General features: G+C 40.9%; 2 long non-coding RNA genes across 2 annotated transcripts in view; one reads left to right on the forward strand and one right to left on the reverse strand.

Annotated features, from left to right (window-relative positions):
- LOC123994836 overlaps window positions 1-3,476 on the forward strand; it is a 28,918-nt gene extending 25,442 nt beyond the window's left edge. The window contains exons 2-3 of the long non-coding RNA XR_006831734.1: window positions 336-400; window positions 2,988-3,476. This is a non-coding gene — a long non-coding RNA (uncharacterized LOC123994836). The remainder of the gene's footprint in view (window positions 1-335; window positions 401-2,987) is intronic.
- Window positions 228-21,755, reverse strand: LOC123994835. The gene is made up of 4 exons (XR_006831733.1): window positions 21,637-21,755; window positions 21,215-21,303; window positions 2,963-3,166; window positions 228-1,290 (listed from the first exon to the last, which is right to left on the reverse strand). It is a non-coding gene; the product is annotated as an uncharacterized LOC123994835 (long non-coding RNA).

The following is a 21,755-nucleotide window of genomic DNA, read 5'->3' on the forward strand; positions in this document are numbered from 1 at the left end:
GTCCATGATTGTGATTTGTAGATCACTTTGTGCATGTGCTATGACTCCATTGGGGCATGGTTCGGTTCACTATGGGCTGACAGAGAGCGAGATGCTGCATTTGCCAACATTAAAACGTAAACCCTCGTAAAAACAACAAAACCTTGATTATTGCGATACAGTACTAGATGAGTGTACCTAATAACTTAAATATACACTCCCGGGACAGTTTATGCAATTTCCTTATTTGAGATATTGGTTTAATATTGTCTGTGGGGTTTATTTAGTGGGTAGATAACAGTACAAAGTCATTTTGATATTGTTTGGAATGATTTTACCCCATTTTCTTAAAACAGGAAATCTGGATGGCAGACATGACAGGCATCCCAGACTGCTGCTAATCTTTACAATGTTCCCGAAGGTATGTTTTTGCTGTATTTTATTAGGATGCCCATTAGCTGTTGCGAAAGCAGCAGCTACTCTTCCTAGGGTCCACACAAAACATGAAACATGACATAATACAGAACATTAATAGACAATTAATAAACAAGAACAGCTCAAGGACAGAACTACATATCAATACATACACACAAATTACCTAGGTCAAAAAGGGGAGAGGCGTTGTGCTGTGAGGTGTTGCTTTCTATTTTTTGAAAACAGGATTGCTGTTCATTTGAGCAATATGAGATGGAAGGGAGTTCTATATAATACTGTACGTTTTCTTTAATTTGTTCTGGATTTGGGGACAGTGAAAAGACCCCTGGTGGCATGTCTAGTGGGGTAAGTGTATCAGAGCTGTGTCTAAGTTAACTATGCAAACAATTTGGAATTTTCAACACGTTTCTTAAGTACTAGGTATCCAGTATTAGTGTACCAAGTTGATACTTTTATCACGAAATGGAACAATTAATTCACCTATCCGCTGGCCTACTTTGAGACTGCTTAATCCTGCTTAATTGTATGAGCAATTGAATACTGTATCTAAAATACCAGTGACTTCAATTTAGTATTTAATTAGTTGTTAATTTATTTACTTTCTTATGTAGGCTTATGTATGTTATTGAGTTGCACATTTTTTACATCACCATTACAATTTAGCCTTCAATGTATGCTATCAATTTGTTATCTCATGAAACCACACTGATCCTTTGTTTAAGGTAAACAATATATGCTTTTGCTCATTGGTGTGGGGAGGTGGTGTGGGGAGGTGTGTACAATGGTGGCATTTCTGGGCAATTTATCGGTACATTTTTCCATGAAGGTGGATGGTGTATGGCACCACGTACTCTGGCAGCAGCGAGAACAGGTTCTCTACAAGAAGAACACACACGAGCACACACACACAAATCATGAGGACCATGCCACACAGCGCTATGGGCACACTGCTGACTAAAGTGTGAGGCAGGCAATCAACAATTACGATGTTTGATCCATCCTTAGGGTCAAGAGTTATTCCTGATAACATAACGAGTCCAGGAAAAACCATAGGCCCTAGTTAGAGCCATTTAAATAAATTGTTAGAATTTGTTGTTGTATACAATGCTTCCGGAAAGTATTCAGACCCCTTGACTTTTTCCAAATTTTGCTACATTACAGCCTTAGTCTCCCCCCCCTCATCATTCTACACACAATACTCCATAACGACAACGCAAAAGCTTTTTTAGAATCTTTTTTTAAATGTATATAAAAATGGAAATATCACATTTACATTAGTATTCAGACCCTTTACTCAGTACTTTGTTGAAGCCCCTTTGTCAGCGTTTACAGCCTTGAGTCTTCTTGGGTATAACGTTACACGCTTGGCACACCTGTATTTGGGGAGTTTCTCCCTTTCCTTTCTGCAGATCCTCTCAGGCTTTGTCAGGTTGGATGGCGAGGTCAGGTTGGATATATTCAGTCTCTCCAGAGATGTTCGGGTTCAAGTCCGGGCTCTGGCTGGGCAACTCAAGGACATTAAGAGACTTGTTCTGAAGCCACTCCTGCATTGTCCTATTGCAAGGTGAACCTTCACCACAGTCTGAGGTCCTGAGTGCTCTGGAGAAGGTTTTCATCAAGGATCTCTCTGTACTTTGCTCTGTTCATCTTTGCCTTGATCCTGACTAGTCTACCAGTCCCTGCCACTGAAAAACATCCCCACAGCATTATGCTGCCACCATGCTTCACTGTATGGATGGTGCCAGGTTTCCTCCAGATGTGACGCTTGGCATTCAAGCCAAAGAGCTCAATCTTGGTTTCATGAGACCAGAGAATCTTGTTTCTCATGGTCTGAGAGTCTTTAGGTGCCTTTTGGCAAGCTTCGAGACGGGAGGTCATGTGTCTTTAACTGAGTAGTGGTTTCCGTCTGTAAGATTTACCGTAAAGATCTGATAGGTGGAGTGCTGCAGAGATCATTGTCAATCTGGAAGGTTCTCTAGGTGTATCTTCACAATGGAACTCTAGAGCTCTGTCAGTGACCATTGGGTTCTTGGTCACCTCCCTGACCAAGGCCCTTCTCCCCCGATTGCTCAGTTTGGCCAGGCGGCCAGCTGTAGGAAGAGTCTTGGTGGTTCCAAACTTCTTCCATTTAAGAATGATGGAGGCCACTGTGGTCCTGGGGACCTTCAATGCGGCAGACATTTTTTGGTACCCTTCCCCAGAGGATTTTATTTATTTATCCCATTTTAGAATAAGGCTGTAACATGACAAAATGTGTAAAAAGTTAAGGGGTCTGAATACTTCCGGAAGGCACTAGGTATTAGCTTATTTTCAATTTACCTAGGCTGTTCTCGTTTCTTTTCAACAGCTTTTAAGTATTATATAGCAATTACCAGAATCTCCTGGCGAGAATTTTTCGAGTATGTAACAATGATTGTGAAAATGTAATGCGGTGCATTCATATTCCTACAAACAAATAATCTTATATTGAAAAACTATCACTTTAAACTATCACTATCACTTTAAAACTCCAGGCCCTAAACTGACATTTCTCCTTTCCATGTCTTACCACTGATGGCGGCGTGCTGTTTCAGGTACTTCCTCCTGAGTTGATGTTTTTGACCAGTCACTGACGTGCATGCGCCCGCCGCTCCTTCATGGGTTCCTTGGCGCACAGAGCGAACACAGGCAGGTACTCCAGCGGCAGGGGCAGACGACATAGACCCCTATGGAGCCTCTGGGCAAAGGCCTGCCGCACCTGATAACGCTCGTCCTGAAGGAAGAAAAAGACACGACAACAGGATCATGTTCAGTATGTACAAAACAGGATAAAAATGGTCCAAAACAGTTTAACAGGAAGGTTTTAACTAAACTTTGAAAAGAAGCAATGGTTTTCTGTTGCAAAACCTTTTGCCACAGTATGCCCTAACGAACAGAACCCAGATAAAGCATAATCAACTGGTCCAACTTAAAAGAGACAGAGCTGCAAGCACGAAAATATACATTTATATTGCCAATTAAATTAAGAACTAGGTGTAACGATGTGTGCTGAGAGCCGGGAAGCAAGTTCAGGGAGCGAGGTTTTTAATGAAAAAAAACCGCAACATAAAACACGAACAACACACAGACAGAAACAATGAAACAACAGAAACAATGACACCTGGGAAAGGAACCAATGGGAGTGACATATATAGGGCAGGTATTCAAGGAGGTGATGGAGTCCGGGTGTTAGGAATTTTATGAATAATGACTAAACAATATCTACATTTAAATAGAACTATAACTAATTAAACTCTACCCTGTTTTACAATATCTGATTAATAATGTTAGTTCCTAAGAAAGAGGATATGTAGCATGGATAAGGGGTAATTGGAAATGATAACCATTGTGTAGGAAGGAATGGGTGTGTGTGTGTCTTAAGTAAGCAAAGAGGTTCATTAACCTATGTTTGAACCGACTCATTTATAACTCTGTGGCGATCAAATAAGACAGCGAGAGCCTCTCCAGGTTTTCCGTATGTGGAACTGTCTGCTAAGTAGTAATAAATTATGGTGAGACTTATAGTGGACTATAAAGTGTGTGTCATGAGTGTCCGCTAGTAAGTTGGAATGAACTTTTGAACCTGCTTTGTCCTGGTCGAGAGGAGGAGATTCATTTTATAACCTATGACGTCATATTTGAAATATAAACAGTTGTACAAGGTTCTGTGCGCGCTCCGAGAATAAATGCTATTGGCTAATTTTGATAAGACTGGTCTCTGTCTATTTTATGCAAATGAGGATCTTACAAATTCTTAGAAACAGACAGAGTGATTTGAATTCAATTGGTTAATGAACACATATAGGAATTGTAAAATTCCGTTGACAATTTGGTCCTTCGAGCGGATTTCCAAAAATCTGTCCCTGTCGTCAGAAGGTAGTATGCCGAAAACCGTGTACGGTCGGGTCATTGACCCGTAAATTAAAGACCTGGCCCCTGGATTGGGGTTCAAAGAACAGGCTGATATAATATCTAAGGCCGACACAGACGGTGACGGAATTTCACGAACATTGCTTTTCCCAGTCTACAAGACGACGGTAAATAGTCTTTATTCTCGAATTTGGGGGGAATGATGTAAGTTATCTTTGATTTGATGTTCTAAAAATGCTATAATTTATCAATAATAGGAGCTTCGCTATTCCAAACAGATTTGGTGGGTTACCTGTATGACCAACATACAAGGGTTTGTGTGTGGCAGGTCCGAAATGACCTGAGGTAAGGTGCGCTACCATAAATAAAATATCTTAATAGATCCGGGCCTTGCAAGCCATGAAGGTTATTAGGGGTTGGATATAGTAAGTGTTGTTAGATAGGACCGTCATTTTGTACAAATAGGACAGCCATTAATTCAAAAGACATACCTAAATAAAGTCCTAACCTAAGTAGTAAAACAGGTGAGGATATAAACTAGTCTTGGTGAGAAGGAAAGGTAATTCTATGCGAATGGGATAACTGCACCTATTCAATACTGAAATAAATCATATCCAAAAAAGGAGGAGAGGGAAACTTAATGTAGCGGAGTGAGATTGGATAACACAACCCGAGGTTAACTAGGGATGTATGGCCACTGGGTAATAATGTATAGTTGTGTCCGATCGACAGCAACGCTATAGATAAAGTTTCCAGGGAAGAGAATCATATAAATCCATACACATAGATTGTAACTAGGTAACGGTAAACAGAACATACATAGATCATATAAATACATACACATAGTTAGTGATAAATACCATAGCTACTAGTAACGGCAAGGATTTATCAAACATGGGTAGTAAAATCCTCAAAAGAGGTCCCGGGATTAACGGTAAGGATGTGAAGAAGCAGAATAAACAGGGGTTGTACACTGCTTGAGTCTGGCTTTCGGAAGCCAGGAAAAGAGTAGAAGGCGGAAAAAAAGGCAAAGAGAGCCAAGATATGCTGCCCTCCGATACCACAGCTGAAAAATTTAGACAATTGGGCAGGGGTGAGAGTAAAATCTATATCCTTCTCTAGTATACCAAGCATACAGAGGTGATCCTGTTGATGAAATAGTGGTGGTGTGGATACATCTGCAGGAGCTACCCGCACAACCACCACCCACATATGTGGAGCCTGCTGGAGCCGAGGGAGGGATCATAGAGGTAGAGGAAGGAAAAAAGTAGAGAAAAGTGGATAGGGTGAGTCAAAAGAAAAAGAGAGGGTGTTTCAATTGCAATAAGACAGGACATCTCGCCAAGGAGTGTAATGCTCCCTGCAAAAAACGTGACAGAGTAGGACATAATCACAGAGATTGTAATTTAACTAAGGGGAAGGTCAGGCGCGACAATCGGGAGAAAAAGAGAGAGTCAGAAACAACAAAAGCGAGCTTAATGAGCTCGGACCTTTAATTTAGGGCTATTTTTGTTGTCTCGGTGCCGGAGTTACGAATACAGACAATTGTAAAGAGGGTTTATTTGCGGAGAGTATTAATCATTCACATGTCTTTGGTGATTCAGTGGTAGAATTCTCACCTGCCATGCGCGAGGCTCGGGTTCTGTTCCCAGCCAATGCTGGGACTAAATTTTGAGTTTTTGATTGTAATTCAACTATTTGTATGTTTTGCCTGAACAGATACGGTCGCTAGTGATTGTATAAGATATAAACTGAACGTTTTAATAGCTTGTTTGCTTTAAATTGATAGAAGGGGTAAATTGAACTTTAACAGATTGTTTGGGTTAAATTGAAAGACCAATCCATTCTAAATAAGAGCGGGCGATGTCGTTGGAATACGCTGTCTTGCCTAAATAGCCTACTCGAATAACATATTGAGTCAAATTTAAATTACTGAATCATTGAAGAGACAGTTACCTAAATCTAATGAATTCTAAATAATAATAAAGAGACAATTATGATAGAGTTGTGCCCATTGAAATGTTCTTATAAATTTAGCGAAGTGCATGCTACGTTAACATTTTGGAGTAGTGAAAGTTTGATTTTACGATAGAATTAAAGCAAAACTCAATCCAAATAGGGGATACATCTTTGCCAAGAGGTAGGTTGAATTGTTTCGTGATAACGTAAAACTGCGTCATTACGTTGAATACACAATAATGTTACTCAAATTGATTTGACCGTTGTTCAGGTACACTCTTTTCTGTACTTCTGGCAGTACAATTTTGATTGAGAGATGTTGATTGATGTAAGTTCTATTCAAGATCCAACATTTGTGATAAAATGGGTTTGGTTTATCGAACCCGTACTACTGCTGCTGCAGTTAGCCAACAATGATTTGCAATTCCTTTGAAAGTCGCTGCGGCTTGGGCACGGGTTGAGCGCCTGTTACTGACATCACTCACAATGCACTCTTGCCGCCAGGCAATGATGTTGTGACTGAGGGTGACAGAGAAAATTGTTTGTGTCATTTAGAGGGAAAATGTGTGCATTATAGCTTTGTCACTTTTCAGAAGTTGTTAAAAGTTCCAAATACATTTTTAAAAGTAGCTGAATATCGTCAGGGTAGTCTGAAAAGATGCTAAAACTAGCAACACAATTGCTAGGTGGCCATCACGGATTGGTGGCTTTCACTGGGCTATATTTGGCTATAAGAGAGGGAGGTCTGAATAGTTGAATCGTAAAAAGTTGTCGTAGTTCCCGGTTATTGATTTTTGGTTTGATTGTTTAGGTAACACCAGTGAATTTGAACAAGAAGTTAACGTATTCTAAACATTATCTGTTTTCATTACGGGGAACAATGAGGTCCGCAAAGTGGATTGCAGGCTGAGTTTGTTTTATTTTAAAATGGGACAGTGCACGTTTATCACAGCTGTGTGGGTCTAATGGCGGAGACTATTTGGAGAAAAACTGAATGAGTTACATGAAACATTGAGGAAATTTAAAACAAATGATTTGAGGGAGTACAATAGGATTATCATAATTATTAGGTTTTGTTTGTAGTAAACGTTTGGGTTTAAGGGGATTTCCATGTTTCCCAGAGACAAGAAATCTTAAAGGGGTACACTCACATATGGAATGTCAGGAGTTTTATTTTCTGAGTTCTAATTGAGGCAGGACAAATTATGGGGAGCGGGGGAATAAACTCTAGTGAGGAAGAGGAAGAGGTTCAGGATTCTGTTTTTAAACATTGGCTAAACACATCTTTCAAGCTGTCAGGCATTCCCTTGGCAGCAAGAGCCTCTTGGTGGATGCTGCAGTGTACCCAAGTGGTGTCGGGAGCAACTGCTTGCACGCGCGGTACCACTCCACTATGTCTCCCTGTCATGGCTTTTGCACCATCAGTACAGATACCGAAGTCCATTTGATGTCACAAAGCTGTCCAGTACTTAATAAATATCTTCTACTGTTGTCCTGGTTTCCAGAAGAGGATGTCTTCCTTAATTGACCCCCCCCCCCCCGTAAATGTTACGGACATATACCAGGAGCTGTGCCAAGCCTACCACGTCTGTTGAGTCATCCAACTATAACGCATAGAATTCACTGGCTTGTATGCGAAGCAATAATTGATTCAAAACATCTCCTGTCATGCCACTGATGCCTTGTGAAACGGTGTTGTTTGATGAAGTCATTGTCTGTATAGGAAACCTGGCACCATCCTTACGTTGAAGCATGGTGGTGGCAGCATCATGCTGTGGGGATGTTTTTCAGAGGCAGGGACTGGGAGACTATTCAGGATTGAGGCAAAGATGAACGGAGCAAAGTACAGAGATCCTTGATGAAAACCTGTTCCAGAGCACTTAGGACCTCAAACTGGGGTGAAGGTTTACCTTTAAACAGACAACGACCCTAGGCACTGTCATGACGCTGCCCTGTTGGGTGAGGTTTATGACCACCCCCCCCCCCACACCATAAATACCTTTTCTCTTCACTATACAGAATGGACTCTTGGAAAGCCCTTTGTTAACACAGAGATGAACGGTAACATCAAAAGGTTGGGGAATGGAACAATATTTCCCTTTATCAACCATTTGAAAATGTCCATTGGTACATAAAGAATATTATTTTAGATCAGTTGGTGTCTGGTACATTATATCTGATGATAGGATGACATAAATTGGACATTGGAATGTCTACACATTCTAGTGATCAGATTCACATGGAATTGTTTAAATGTTTAAATATGAAACTATTTGTGAAAAGACTAAATGTAATTTTAGATTCTAAATGAGAGAATTGTTTTCATAAGTAAACTATGCTCACTCAGTGGCCACGCCCAAGTGAACAGACATTGGTTGAGAACTATGTAACATGCCTTTCTCTCAGTTCTCTCCCACAGTACGGAAGTCAACCTCAGTTCCCGATGATGTAAGGACTGGTGTCCATACATTTAAAAGGGCTCTTTTCAACGTGGAGGTGACGATCACCACGCTGGAAGGATGAATTTCGACTTTTCCTTTTCAGAATGGCCGGTTATTAGAATGCATAAGATTCTGTATTTAATTTAGGTGACACCCAAAAGTGCATCACGTGGTTACTTATGATAAGCAGCCAATCGCAATTGATTGGATATCGATATCTCATTCAATTGAACTAATGAGACAAATTGCCAGACTTATCTTTTCAGAAAGATCTTTTCAATAATATCTAAATTGATTGGTTTTCTACAATGAGACAATTTCAACTTTTCCACATTAACCTAGAGCAACAAGGCTCTCAGATTAATTAAAGTTTAATTCCCAAATAACCTATACTGGTTTGATGTATCATTAACATTGATTAAATCTGTCAAATTTGCAAATGCAAAGTTCATTCAGGACTACCCAGTACTGAATGAAGTCCTGCCTCCAGCGGGAATCCCATGTGGCTTTGGCCTTAGGGACATGTGAATCTGGTGATGCATGTACCTCAACATTTAAACTACGGTTTACACTTATGATAATTCAGACAATCTCAATTGATTGGATATCATCGTCTCATTCAATTTAATTGGTTACATTTTAAACGTTCTCATATTAACCTATATGAACCAACTTCTCAGTTTTATTAAAGTTTAATTGCCAGATAGCCTAACCAGGTATGATTAATCATTATCATTGATTAATCAATTTGCTTTTGCTAAATTCATTCACATCCAACACCCACATTACTGATACAGTACTGATGGTTCATTAACATCTATAAATATATTAAAATCATCTTTGCAGCTTCCAATGAATTCCCAACCCAAATTTGGAAAAAAGCTGAATTTTTCCTCTAAATATTATTGTGCAAGCTATCAGAGGTGGTCACCACTACTCCTCTAATTAGTGAACCTCCTCCCATAAAAGGATTCATATCTGACATCAGCAGCGATACCGACCCTTTTAATTTTTTTTTTAACCTTTATTTAACCAGGCAAGTCAGTTAAGAACAGATTCTTATTTTCAATGACGGCCTGGGAACAGTGGGTTAACTGCCTGTTCAGGGGCAGAACGACAGATTCGTACCTTGTCAGCTCGGGGGTTTGAACTCACAACCTTCCGGTTACTAGTCCAATGCTCTAACCACTAGGCTACCCTGCCGCGGAAAAACAGCAGAAATTGCGAAACTCTCTCCACTTTAGCCCTTATGTATCGCCATCAAAGATTGGCATCGGTCCAATACCACAGTGCACAGCTGAAGCATGTGCAAGACATGACTGACATGACAGGTGGAGAGAACCGAGCAACTATTGACAAAAGCAGGAAATTAAAACATTCTGCTAGCCAAGGAACTGTGTTTGAAATCTAAACAATTAAAAAGAATGGCAAATACTTATGATGATGAACGAGCACAAACTCTTCAACAAAATCGTTGTCTCCAGGAAGAACTCGATTTAGCCAAAACGAAATATGATGTAGTCCACTCCAAACTAAATAAATCTGTCGAGTTATCTACAAACAGGAGCATGCAATTTGATAACATGCATGCAGTTTGGTTGAACGTTACTCAAAGTAACAAAGTTCTACTCCAAATGCTGCAGACCAAAGACGATCAGATAATGAACACAATGACTAAGTTGGACGACAAATCAGCAGAACTCATTGAAGTCGCTGACCAAATGAATGATGAGAGAACTCAGGTGATGAAGATGGAAATATTGATTTCTAAGCATGCGGAGGAAATCTCATCACTGAATCTCTCGCTCTGTACTCAGGAGCTCTATCTGCAAACCATGACAGATAAGTTTGAGACCGAAAGGAGTAAGTGCGACACTCATGTGTCCAAAATCAGTACTCTAAGCGTTCAAATGGACTCTGCAATGCAGCAGAATACCACCCTTAGGTACAATCTGGTGGAATTCCAGAACGGTCACGAGCTACAGGGCGACTACCCAACCAAGCAACCGGAGTCCGGTACTCAAAGAAGTGGAGATGATAGGTTTCAGTCTTGGCCTCCCTCATGTGTCCCTCAGTCTTCTCTTGGCCATTCGTAACTGAGTAATATGGCGCCTCTTCGCCAATACAGCCAATGCTTTGTTTCTCCTATTGGCGCCAATTTCCTTACAGGATGAAGCCAACCCTCCCCTCTCCGCCAGCGGCCACGGAACGCCTTGACAACTCGTCAAGAATTTCCCCACTTTAGACCCCATTCCAGGTCAGCCAAACGATACTGAGACGTTCCTAGCTGACATAGAGGACGCATTGGATGGGTTCCTGAATGCTACGGGTTCTGACAGCCTTGATCTTGTTGAAGCAAATGTCAAATAGACTTGACGAGGTTCATTCGTCTAAAACAGCACCACGTGCTAAATGACTACGCTAAACTTGCCACAGCTTTGAAATTAGAATTCAGTGGTTCCGTGACTCGCAAACACGATAGCTCACTGGCTAACAATGTCAAACATGCTCAGATCATAGGCTTCGTTCAGTTTACTTTGGCCTACTCACTGAAACAGGAATGGAAGAGCTGTTACCATTCAAACAAATGTTTCTGCCGAACATGTATCCCACTTTCATTACCTTCTTGGGCCCTACAGCCCACGTTGGCTTGCCTATCTTATAACTCAGGGAGCTTGCAAGCACAGCAATTGAAGCATCAAAAGCTCGCAACGCTAAGAGCCCTGACCACTCGGCTTGAAGTTTGACCAGGAGCACTCACTCCAGTTAGGAGGGTGCATTATCAGGTATTGGAGCATTGAGAGATGAAACCAATAACCACGGTCAAAATAACTGGAAAGTACATCGCCATCGAAATGACTACCACTACAATCGACCTGTTCTCTACGTTCCTGCACCCAACCCACACAAAGTGTCAGAGCACAAGGGTAACAAAGGGTTAAAGGATGATCAAAACGTAGACAAATGTTCTCTAGAAGTTCCACTATATGAAGAACTAAAGCGAGAAACATTTGAGAAAAGGGTAAAAGATAGGACTAGACGGGGAATTGCCGGATACCAGGTCTGCAGGAATTAACACCCTTACAAGGACATTAAAAATCTAATTTCTCCCGCTCTCTCTCAAGACCCTATCCAGGGCCTGCTTGATCAAGAAACAAGCCCACAGACTTTGTCTATAGACTCTGATACAAAGATTGCGAAGAAAAGGGTAAAAAGCTTTGTTAAAACTTCGTGACTCCCCATCCCGGGTCCGGAGCGTAATCATCGCCTGACACTAATTAGTATAAAGCAACGGACATAAATCTTCCTAGAAAATCTTCCTATTCATGAAAATCACAAGTGAAATATATTGGAACACAGCTTAGCCTTTTGTTAATCACCCTGTCATCTCAGATTTTCAAAATATGCTTTACAGCCAAAGCTAGACAAGCATTTGTGTAAGTTTATCATAGACTAGCATAGCATTATGCCTTGCTAGCAGCAGGCAATCTTGTCACGAAAATCAGAAAAGCAATCAAATGAAATAGTTTACCCTTGATGAACTTTGGATGTTTTCACTCACGAGACTCCCAGGTAGATAGCCAAAGTTAATTTTTTCCCAAAATATTATTTTTGTAGGCGAAATAGCTCCGTTTGTTCTTCACGTTTGGCTGAGAAATCGCCCGGAAATTGCAGTCACGAAAACGGCGAAAAATATTCCAAATTAGTTCCATAATATCGACAAAAACATGGCAAACGTTGTTTATAATCAATCCTCAAGGTGTTTTTCTAATATCTATCCATCTACTCACTGTTCCTAGGCCGTCATTGAAAATAAGAATTTGTTCTTAACTGACTTGCCTAGTTAAATAAAGGTATAAAAAAAACTACACATATACATATATATATATATATATGTATATATGTATATATATATATGTATATATGTATATATGTATATATATATATATGTATATATATATATATATGTATATATATATATATATATATATATATGTATATATATGTATATATATATATATATATATATATATATATATATATATGTATATATATATATATATATATATATATATATATATATATGTATATATATATATATATATACATATATACATATATACATATATACATATATACATACATACATACATACATACATACATACATACATACATACATACATACATACATACATACATACATACATACATACATACATACATACATACATACATACATACATACATACATACATACATACATACATACATACATACATACATACATACATATATATATATATATATTCAGTAGGACCGATTGGAGTAATGGCTACCTCTGTATTTTACGTGAGTCACCCTGGGAGCCATCATGTGACCACTTACGCAATGTAGCCGCCTACGGCTATTCTTCAATATAAATGCGTAAAACTACGTCACAATGCTGTAGACACCTTGGGGAATACGTAGAAAGCGTAAGCTGGTTGATAGGGCATTCACAGCTCAGTAGGGACTCATCGGAACGCAGCGCTTTCAAAATATGGGGCACTTCCAGATTGGATTTTTCTCAGGCTTTCGCCTGCAACATCAGTTCTGTTATACTCACAGACAATATCTTTACAGTTTTGGAAACGTTAGTGTTTTCTACCCAAAGCTGTCAATTATATGCATATTCTAGCATCTTGTCCTGACAAAATATCCTGTGTAAAACGGGAACGTTTTTTTTTCCGAAAATGAAAATACTGCCCCTAGAGTCGCAACAGGTTAACCTCTCTAGAGTATGTGGGACGTTAACATCCCTCCTGACCAACATCCAGTGAAAGTGCAGGGCGCTGAATTCAAACAGAAATCTCATAATTAAAATTCCTCAAAAATACATGTATATAAACCATATTAAAGATAAACTTGTTGTTAATCCCACCACGGTGTCCGATTTCAAAAAGGCTTTACGACGAAAGCATACCATGCGATTATGTTAGGTCAGTACTTAGTCACAAAAAAACAGCCATTGTTCCAGCCAAAGAGAGGAGTCACAAAAAAGCAGAAATAGAGATAAAATTAATCACTAACCTTTGATGATCTTCATCAGATGGCACTCATAGGACTTCATGATACACAATACATGTATGTTTTGTTCGATAAAGTTCATATTTACATACAAAAATCTCTGTTTACCCTAGCGCATTGTAACATTTTAACTCCAAAACATCCGGTGACAGTGCAGAGAGCTACGTCAATTTACAGAAATACTCATTATAAATGTTGATGAAAATACAACTGTTATGCAAGGAATTAAAGATATACTTCTCCTTAATGCAACTGCTGTGTCAGTTTTCAAAAAAGCTTTACGGAAAAAGCACACCATGGAATAATTTGAGTACAGCGCTCAGAGACCAAAAAAAAGCAATACAGATACCCGCCATGTTATGGAGTCAACAAAAGTCAGAATTAGCATTATAAATATTCACTTACCTTTGATGATTTTCATCAGAATGCACTCCCAGGAATCCCAGTTCCACAATAATATGAGAACATATATCAGTGTTTTCTATCCAAATAATATGCATATCCTAGCATCTGGGCCTGAGTAGCAGGCAGTTTAAAAATAATAATACTGTGAAAATACTGCCCCCTACCCCAAAGATGTTAACTTGCCATGCTTGACAACTTGACATTATCGCTCATCTCTCAAACATTGTTTGATGATCTCAAAAGGGCTTTGAAGCCAACTAAACGTTGGTTAAAAGTGGAACGATGCAACACTACACTTCGAGGTTTCACTCAGACTACCTCGCCTCTCACATTGAGAGTCATGCTGAAACTACACTTCCAGGACGTATTGCTCGTTCATTCTGTGTATGTTACCAGCCTCGAATCTGAACCCCTGCAACTTGGAGCAGACTTTATGGATCGGTTACTCCCACTGACATTTATGGTCACAGGCCACATTGCCTTTTCCACTGACCACATTGTCTTCCTCCAACGCTAGCTGCAGTGCAGACATCCATGAAGGGTATGTGTTGAAAGTATCCCTTGGGAAAAAGACGTTTAGAAACCTCTTGGTGCAGAATCCGATCCAAGGAGATATTACGAGATGTCAATACATTCCATCAGCAAACCTGATTGACCATTATTTTCATGATTTCGAGCCATCAGTCTCTGTGAATGAGCATCCTCCCTCCTCCTTGGAGTCGTGCAATATTGTTGCTGTGATGAACTGCTCTTGTCCTTCGGACACTTCCGCAAGCACTGCAGCCACCAGAGCAGTAAAAGCGTCGGCGCGCAAAGTGTACTCTGCTTCCGATTATAAATCTTCCGCTTTGTGGGGGACTGTCACCCCTTACAAGGACAATAATGGCGTCATTACAGCAACTGACCCGATGACTTCGCGTTCCTAGGAAACTATGCCGTTTTTTTTTTACGTGTTATTTCTTACATTAGTACCCCAGGTCATCTTAGGTTTCATTACATACAGTCGAGAAGAACTACTGAACATAAGAGCAGCGTCAACTCACCATCAGTACGACCAAGAATATGACTTTCGCGAAGCGGATCCTGTGTACTGCCTTTCACCCAGGACAACGGAATGGATCCCAGCCGGCGACCAAAAAAAACGACTTCGTAAAAGGGGGAAACGGAGCGGTCTTCTGGTCAGACTCCGGAGACGGGCACATCGTGCACCACTCCCTAGCATTCTTCTCGCCAATGTCCAGTCTATTGACAACAAGGTTGATGAAATCCGAGCAAGGGTAGCATTCCAGAGGGACATCAGAGACTAAGGTTCTTTGCTTCACGGAAACATGGCTCACTGGAGAGACGCTATCGGAATCGGTGCAGCCAGCGGGTTTCTCCACGCAATGCGCAGACAGAAACAAACATCTTTCTGGTAAGAGAGGGGTGGGGGCGTTATGCTTCATGGTTAACGTGACGTGGTCATAACAACATACAGGTGCTCAAGTCCTTCTGTTCACCTGATTTAGAATTCCTCACAATCAAATGTCGACCGCATTATCTTCCAAGGGAATTCTCTTTGATTATAATCACAGCCATATATATTGCCCCCCAAGCAGACACATCGATGGCTCTGAACGAACTTTATTGGACTCTTTGCAAACTGGAATCCATTTATCCGGAGGCTGCATTCATTGTAGCGGGGGATTTTAACAAGGCTAATCTGAAAACAAGACTCCCTAAATTTTATCAGCATATCGATTGCGCAACCAGGGCGGGAAAAACCTTGGATCATTGGTATTCCAACTTCCGCGACGCATATAAGGCCCTGCCCCGCCCTCCTTTCGGAAAAGCTGACCACGACTGCATTTTGTTGATCCCTGCTTACAGACAGAAACTAAAACAAGAAGCTCCCGCGCTGAGGTCTGTTCAACGCTGGTCCGACCAATCTGATTCCACACTCCAAGACTGCTTCCATCACGTGGACTGGGATATGTTTTGTATTGCGTCAAACAACATTGACGAATACGCTGATTCGGTGAGCGAGTTCATTAGAACGTGCGTTGAAGATGGCGTTCTCATAGCAACGATTAAAACATTCCCAAACCAGAAACCGTGGATTGAAGGCAGCATTCGCGTGAAACTGAAAGCCCGAACCACTGCTTTTAATCAGGGCAAGGTGACCGGAAACATGACTGAAAACAAACAGTGTAACTATTCCCTCCGCAAGGCAATCAAACAAGCTAAGCGTCAGTATAGAGACAAAGTAGAATCTCAATTCAACGGCTCAGACACAAGAGGTATGTGGCAGGGTCTACAGTCAATCACGGATTACAAAAAGAAAACCAGCCAAGTCACGGACCAGGATGTCTTGCTCCCAGGCAGACTAAATAACGTTTTTGCCCGCTTTGAGGACAATACAGTGCCACTGACACGGCCCGCAACTAAAACATGTGGACTCTCATTTACTGCAGCCGACGTGAGGAAAACATTTAAACGTGTCAACCCTCGCAAGGCTGCAGGCCCAGACGGCATCCCCAGCCACGCCCTCAGAGCATGCGCAGACCAGCTGGCTGGTGTGTTTACGGACATATTCAATCAATCCCTATCCCAGTCTGTTGTTCCCACATGCTTCAAGAGGGCCACCATTGTTCCTGTTCCCAAGAAAGCTAAGGTAACTGATCTAAACGACTACCGCCCTGTAGCACTCACTTCCGTCATCATGAAGTGCTTTAAGAGACTAGTCAAGGACCATATCACCTCCACCCTACCTGACACCCTAGACCCACTCCAATTTGCTTACCGCCCAAATTGGTCCACAGACGATGCAATCTCAACCACAATGCACACTGACCTAACCCATCTGGACAAGAGGAATACCTATGTGAGAATGCTGTTCATCGACTACAGCTCGGCATTCAACACCATAGTACCCTCCAAGCTCGTCATCAAGCTCGAGACCCTGGTTCTCGACCCCGCCCTGTGCAACTGGGTACTGGACTTCCTGACGGGCCACCCCCAGGTGGTGAGGGTAGGCAACAACATTTCCACCCCCCTGATCCTCAACACTGGGGCCCCAAAAGCGTGCGTTCTGAGCCCTCTCCTGTACTCTCTGTTCACCCACGACTGCGTGGCCACGCACGCCTCCAACTCAATCATCAAGTTTGCGGACAACACAACAGTGGTAGGCTTGATTACCAACAACGACGAGACGGCCTACAGGGAGGAGGTGAGGGCCCCCGGAGTGTGGTGTCAGGACAATAACCTCACACTCAACGTCAACAAAACTAAGGAGATGATTGTGGACTTCAGGAAACAGCAGAGGGAACACCCCCCTATCCACATTGATGGGACAGTAGTGGAGAGAGTAGTAAGTTTTAAGTTCCTCGGCGTACACATCACAGACAAACTGAATTGGTCAACCCACACAGACAGCATCGTGAAGAAGGCGCAGCTGCGCCTCTTCAACCTCAGGCTGAAGAAATTTGGCTTGTCACCAAAAGCACTCACAAACTTCTACAGATGCACAATCAAGAGCATCCTGTCGGGCTGTATCACCGCCTGGTACGGCAACTGCTCCGCCCACAACCGTAAGCTCTCCAGAGGGTAGTGAGGTCTGCACAACGCATCACCGGGGGCAAACTACCTGCCCTCCAGGACACCTACACCACCCGATGTCACAGGAAGGCCATAAAGATCATCAAGGACAACAACCACCTGAGCCACTGCAAGTTCATCCCGCTATCATCCAGAAGGTGAGGTCAGTACAGGTGCATCAAAGCACTTTAATAAAATAATGTGGGACCTTTTCTTTAATGCAGAACTTACTCGGAAACATGCATCATGTCCCTGTTGTCAACTTCTGTCTGCAATTGCATTAAAGGTTTTTGAATGATTTAAAACCACTTGCTCCTACCCGACACGCAGGCGTCCCATCTAGACATCTGGAAATGCAAATGCACTACGCTAAATGCTAATAGCACTCGTTAAAACTCAAACGTTTATTGAAATACACATGCAGGGTACTGAATTAAAGCTACACTCGTTGTGAATCCAGGCAACAAGTCAGATTTTTAAAATGCTTTTCGGCGAAAGCATGAGAAGCTATTATCTGATAGCATGTAACACCCCAAAAGACCCGCAGGGGACGTAAACAAAATAATTAGCATAGTCGGCGCTACACAAAACGCACAAATAAAATATAAAACATTCATTACCTTTGACCATCTTCTTTGTTGGCACTTCTAGATGTCCCATAAACATCACTATTGGGTCTTTTTTCCGATTAAATCGGTCCATATATAGCCTGGATATCGATCTATGAAGCCTGTGATCAAGGAAAAAAATTGCGTTTTATAACGTAACGTCATTTTTTTAAATTAAAAAAGTCGACGATAAACTTTCACAAAACACTTCGAAATACTTTTGTAATGCAACTTTAGGTATTAGTAAACGTTAATAAGCGATCAAATTGATCACGAGGCGATGTATATTCTATAGCTGTACGTCTGGAAATAATGTCCGGGTAAATCTCAACCAAAATATCCGGTCGGAGACCGGAAGAAAGGCGCTACCTTGTGCCCGTTTGACCAAGAAACAAATCGTAGGCAAATGACAAGACTGTTGCCATCGTGTGGAAGCTCGGCCCCATTTAATGTGGTTCACATTCAACAATGGGTTCTAGTGGCGCATGGATATATTTTCGCATTTTCAGTGATCAGATTTTCCTGCGCTTTTCGATGAAATGCACGTTCTGTTATAGTCACAGCCGTGATTTAACCAGTTTTATAAACGTCTGAGTGTTTTCTATCCACACATACTAATCATATGCATATACTATATTCCTGGCATGAGTAGCAGGGCGCTGAAATGTTCGCGCGATTTTTAACAAAATGTTCAAAAAAGTAGGGGGTAGGAGTAACAGGTTAAAGAGTCATAATGCTAATTTCACCAATGAGTCAATGATTGACAAGGAACAAGGAAATTAACCCCAACACCTGCACAGAGCCCCCAACTCAACCCAATCGAACACCTTTGGGATGAATTGGAACTCTGACTGCGAGCCAGGCCTAAACGCCCACCATCAGTGGCTGACCTCACCAATGCTCATGGTGGAATGGAAGCAAGTCTCTGCAGCAATGTTCCAACATCTAGTGGAAAGTCTTCCCAGAAGAGTGGAGGCCGTTATAGCAGCAAAACTCCATATTAATGGCCATAATTTTAGAATGACAAGTTTGATGAGAAGGTGTCCACATACTTTTGGTCATGTGTATATAAACACGTTCCTTGAATTTTCTTTAGCAGGTGCCTTTTCATTATAGGATAGACACAATCAAAGCAGTGATTGAGCATGTAGTAAAGAAAATCTTGTCGGCGTCAAAAACATTGATCTTGGGGCAACGGGGGGAGAGGGAATACAAAATGCAAACATATAACGCATTTACACCATTTATAAAATGGTTAGATATATATAATTAATACAGACGAGCTAGAAAATAAGTGAAAATTGACAAATTATCCAAAGCATTAGAATAATTCTGGTTAAAAAAAAGTGTAGGTACAAAAACACAAGTTAGCAACCACTGTTTTAATTTGTACAATGGGCTCAGGCAGCTAAGTGGTTGCTAGGCTGTTTAGCTTCACTCAGTTGTAAAGAGGAATAACTTTTCAGGTATTTCTGATTAATAACCAATGCAGTGCTGCGAACATTCAAATAAAACTCAGCCATGAAATATAACAGGCTAAAAATAAATTGCACATATTGGACATTTTCTAGTACATATACATACACCTTAGAGTAAAATCAGTGCACTCTGTGTGTCTAGGTCATTAGACGGCATTAGACATGCACCTGTCTTGAGAGTGGTCATGTCTGTTTATTTTTGTACCATTGCTATGGCTCTAATGTTTCTATGCCCTAAAATGAAACCAAACTAAAATTTGTACAAGGCAAAAAGATAATGGTGGCTAAATGCCAGAGGGGATGAATCATTAACATAAAGAGGAGTTATTATGTTTAAGGATGAAACCTGTGTGTGCCAAGGCTGGAAAGGGAGTTACTTCATGAACCAGCTCGGCTCAGGCTCCGGTATTTGAGAAATATTATTGACTGAATATTTCCACGACACATGTCATCTCATAAGAAAAGACAGCGCATTGACACAGATTTACACTAATGTCTCACTTCGGATTTCCAACTTTATCATACTTTGGCTAAAATGCCAACCTTTTGAAATATTTGGATGTACTACAACACGGGTAAACTCTGGCCTTCGTCTTTCAGATCGAAAAAGTGTATTTCTGCTGGTGTGGGCGTATAAATCACCATATAAACAGCCTCTCAACATAGATTGATCGTGGTTATAGCCAAAGAAAGCCAATGATCTGGAGATGAAACTGACCAGGGTATCAAGTTCATTTTGATTGGTCCAGTGCAATGAGACAAGGTCGAAAGTAGGGGAGGGAAAGGTGTAAGTCGCTCTGGATAAGAGCGTCTGCTAAATGACTTAAATGTAAATGTAAATGAAACGCCTTCAAATGTTACCACGTTCAAACGCCGAAATTGATAGCGACAGTCAGTCTAAACTTGCATGGTCACAAAAAAAAACGTTCTTATTTCATCATCACTGCTAAGTAAGGTTATAATATTGTAAAGAATAATGTAATGAATAATTGTATGTGATTTATGACATGGGGCAAAGAAAACTAGGTTGACATTAATTTAGTAGCACACTCTTAAATTGACCAGTTTTCCTCTGCATTCTAGCGAGTGAATGCCCTTTGATGTACTGTATATAATTTGTACAATGCATATTCTCTAAATACATGGGCATGGCATCTTACATGACATTAGTACAGGTATCTTTTAATGCAGACAATCATGGACAGAATTACTTTTCTAACTCTATGGGATCTAATTTACAACTGGTGTGAGGCCAAGGCCTGCTTGGTGAAAAATAAGTATTCATCATATTTATAAAAATGTACATAAAATGGGTCGATTTTTGATAACTGAACAATGGATTCTGTAACAGACAATATAACAGGATAAAAACTTACCAGTTTAACGTATAGCCTCATTTCCCAAGCTTGCATGTTTGTGTTATCAATAATGACAGGAGAACAGCGTTTACACATGACTTCTTTGGCTGAAAGAATACAAAGCATTGATGTAAAACTATTAATCCATACATCTTTTTTACATGTTTACAAAACAAACACTATATCCAATTAAACAATACATAATATTAATACCAATGATGGTGGCCTGGCTGGTCTAACATGAATGCCTCAGCTTCCAACATGAGTCTTCAGTATCGGCATAGGTTTGAATCAGGCCTACTACCCCTTGACACAATTTCTATCTTTCCCACTGTCATTCTCTCTTTCTGGGTGTTCAATAAAATCAGAATATAGCTTAAAAACACATTTTAAAACTATAGCAACGATGGACTTTTGCAAAGACACTGCTATGAGCCAACCTCTGTTCTGGTTCCAATAGTGTGCGGCCCCAAGCAGACTGGGGTCGTAGGGGTAGCCTTCCTCCAGGGAAAAGTAGTCATCTGTACTCAGCCCACTGGAGCCTGTCGACAGCAGTTCC

Source organism: Oncorhynchus gorbuscha, linkage group LG14 (assembly GCF_021184085.1).
Source record: "Oncorhynchus gorbuscha isolate QuinsamMale2020 ecotype Even-year linkage group LG14, OgorEven_v1.0, whole genome shotgun sequence".
NCBI lineage: Eukaryota > Metazoa > Chordata > Actinopteri > Salmoniformes > Salmonidae > Oncorhynchus > Oncorhynchus gorbuscha.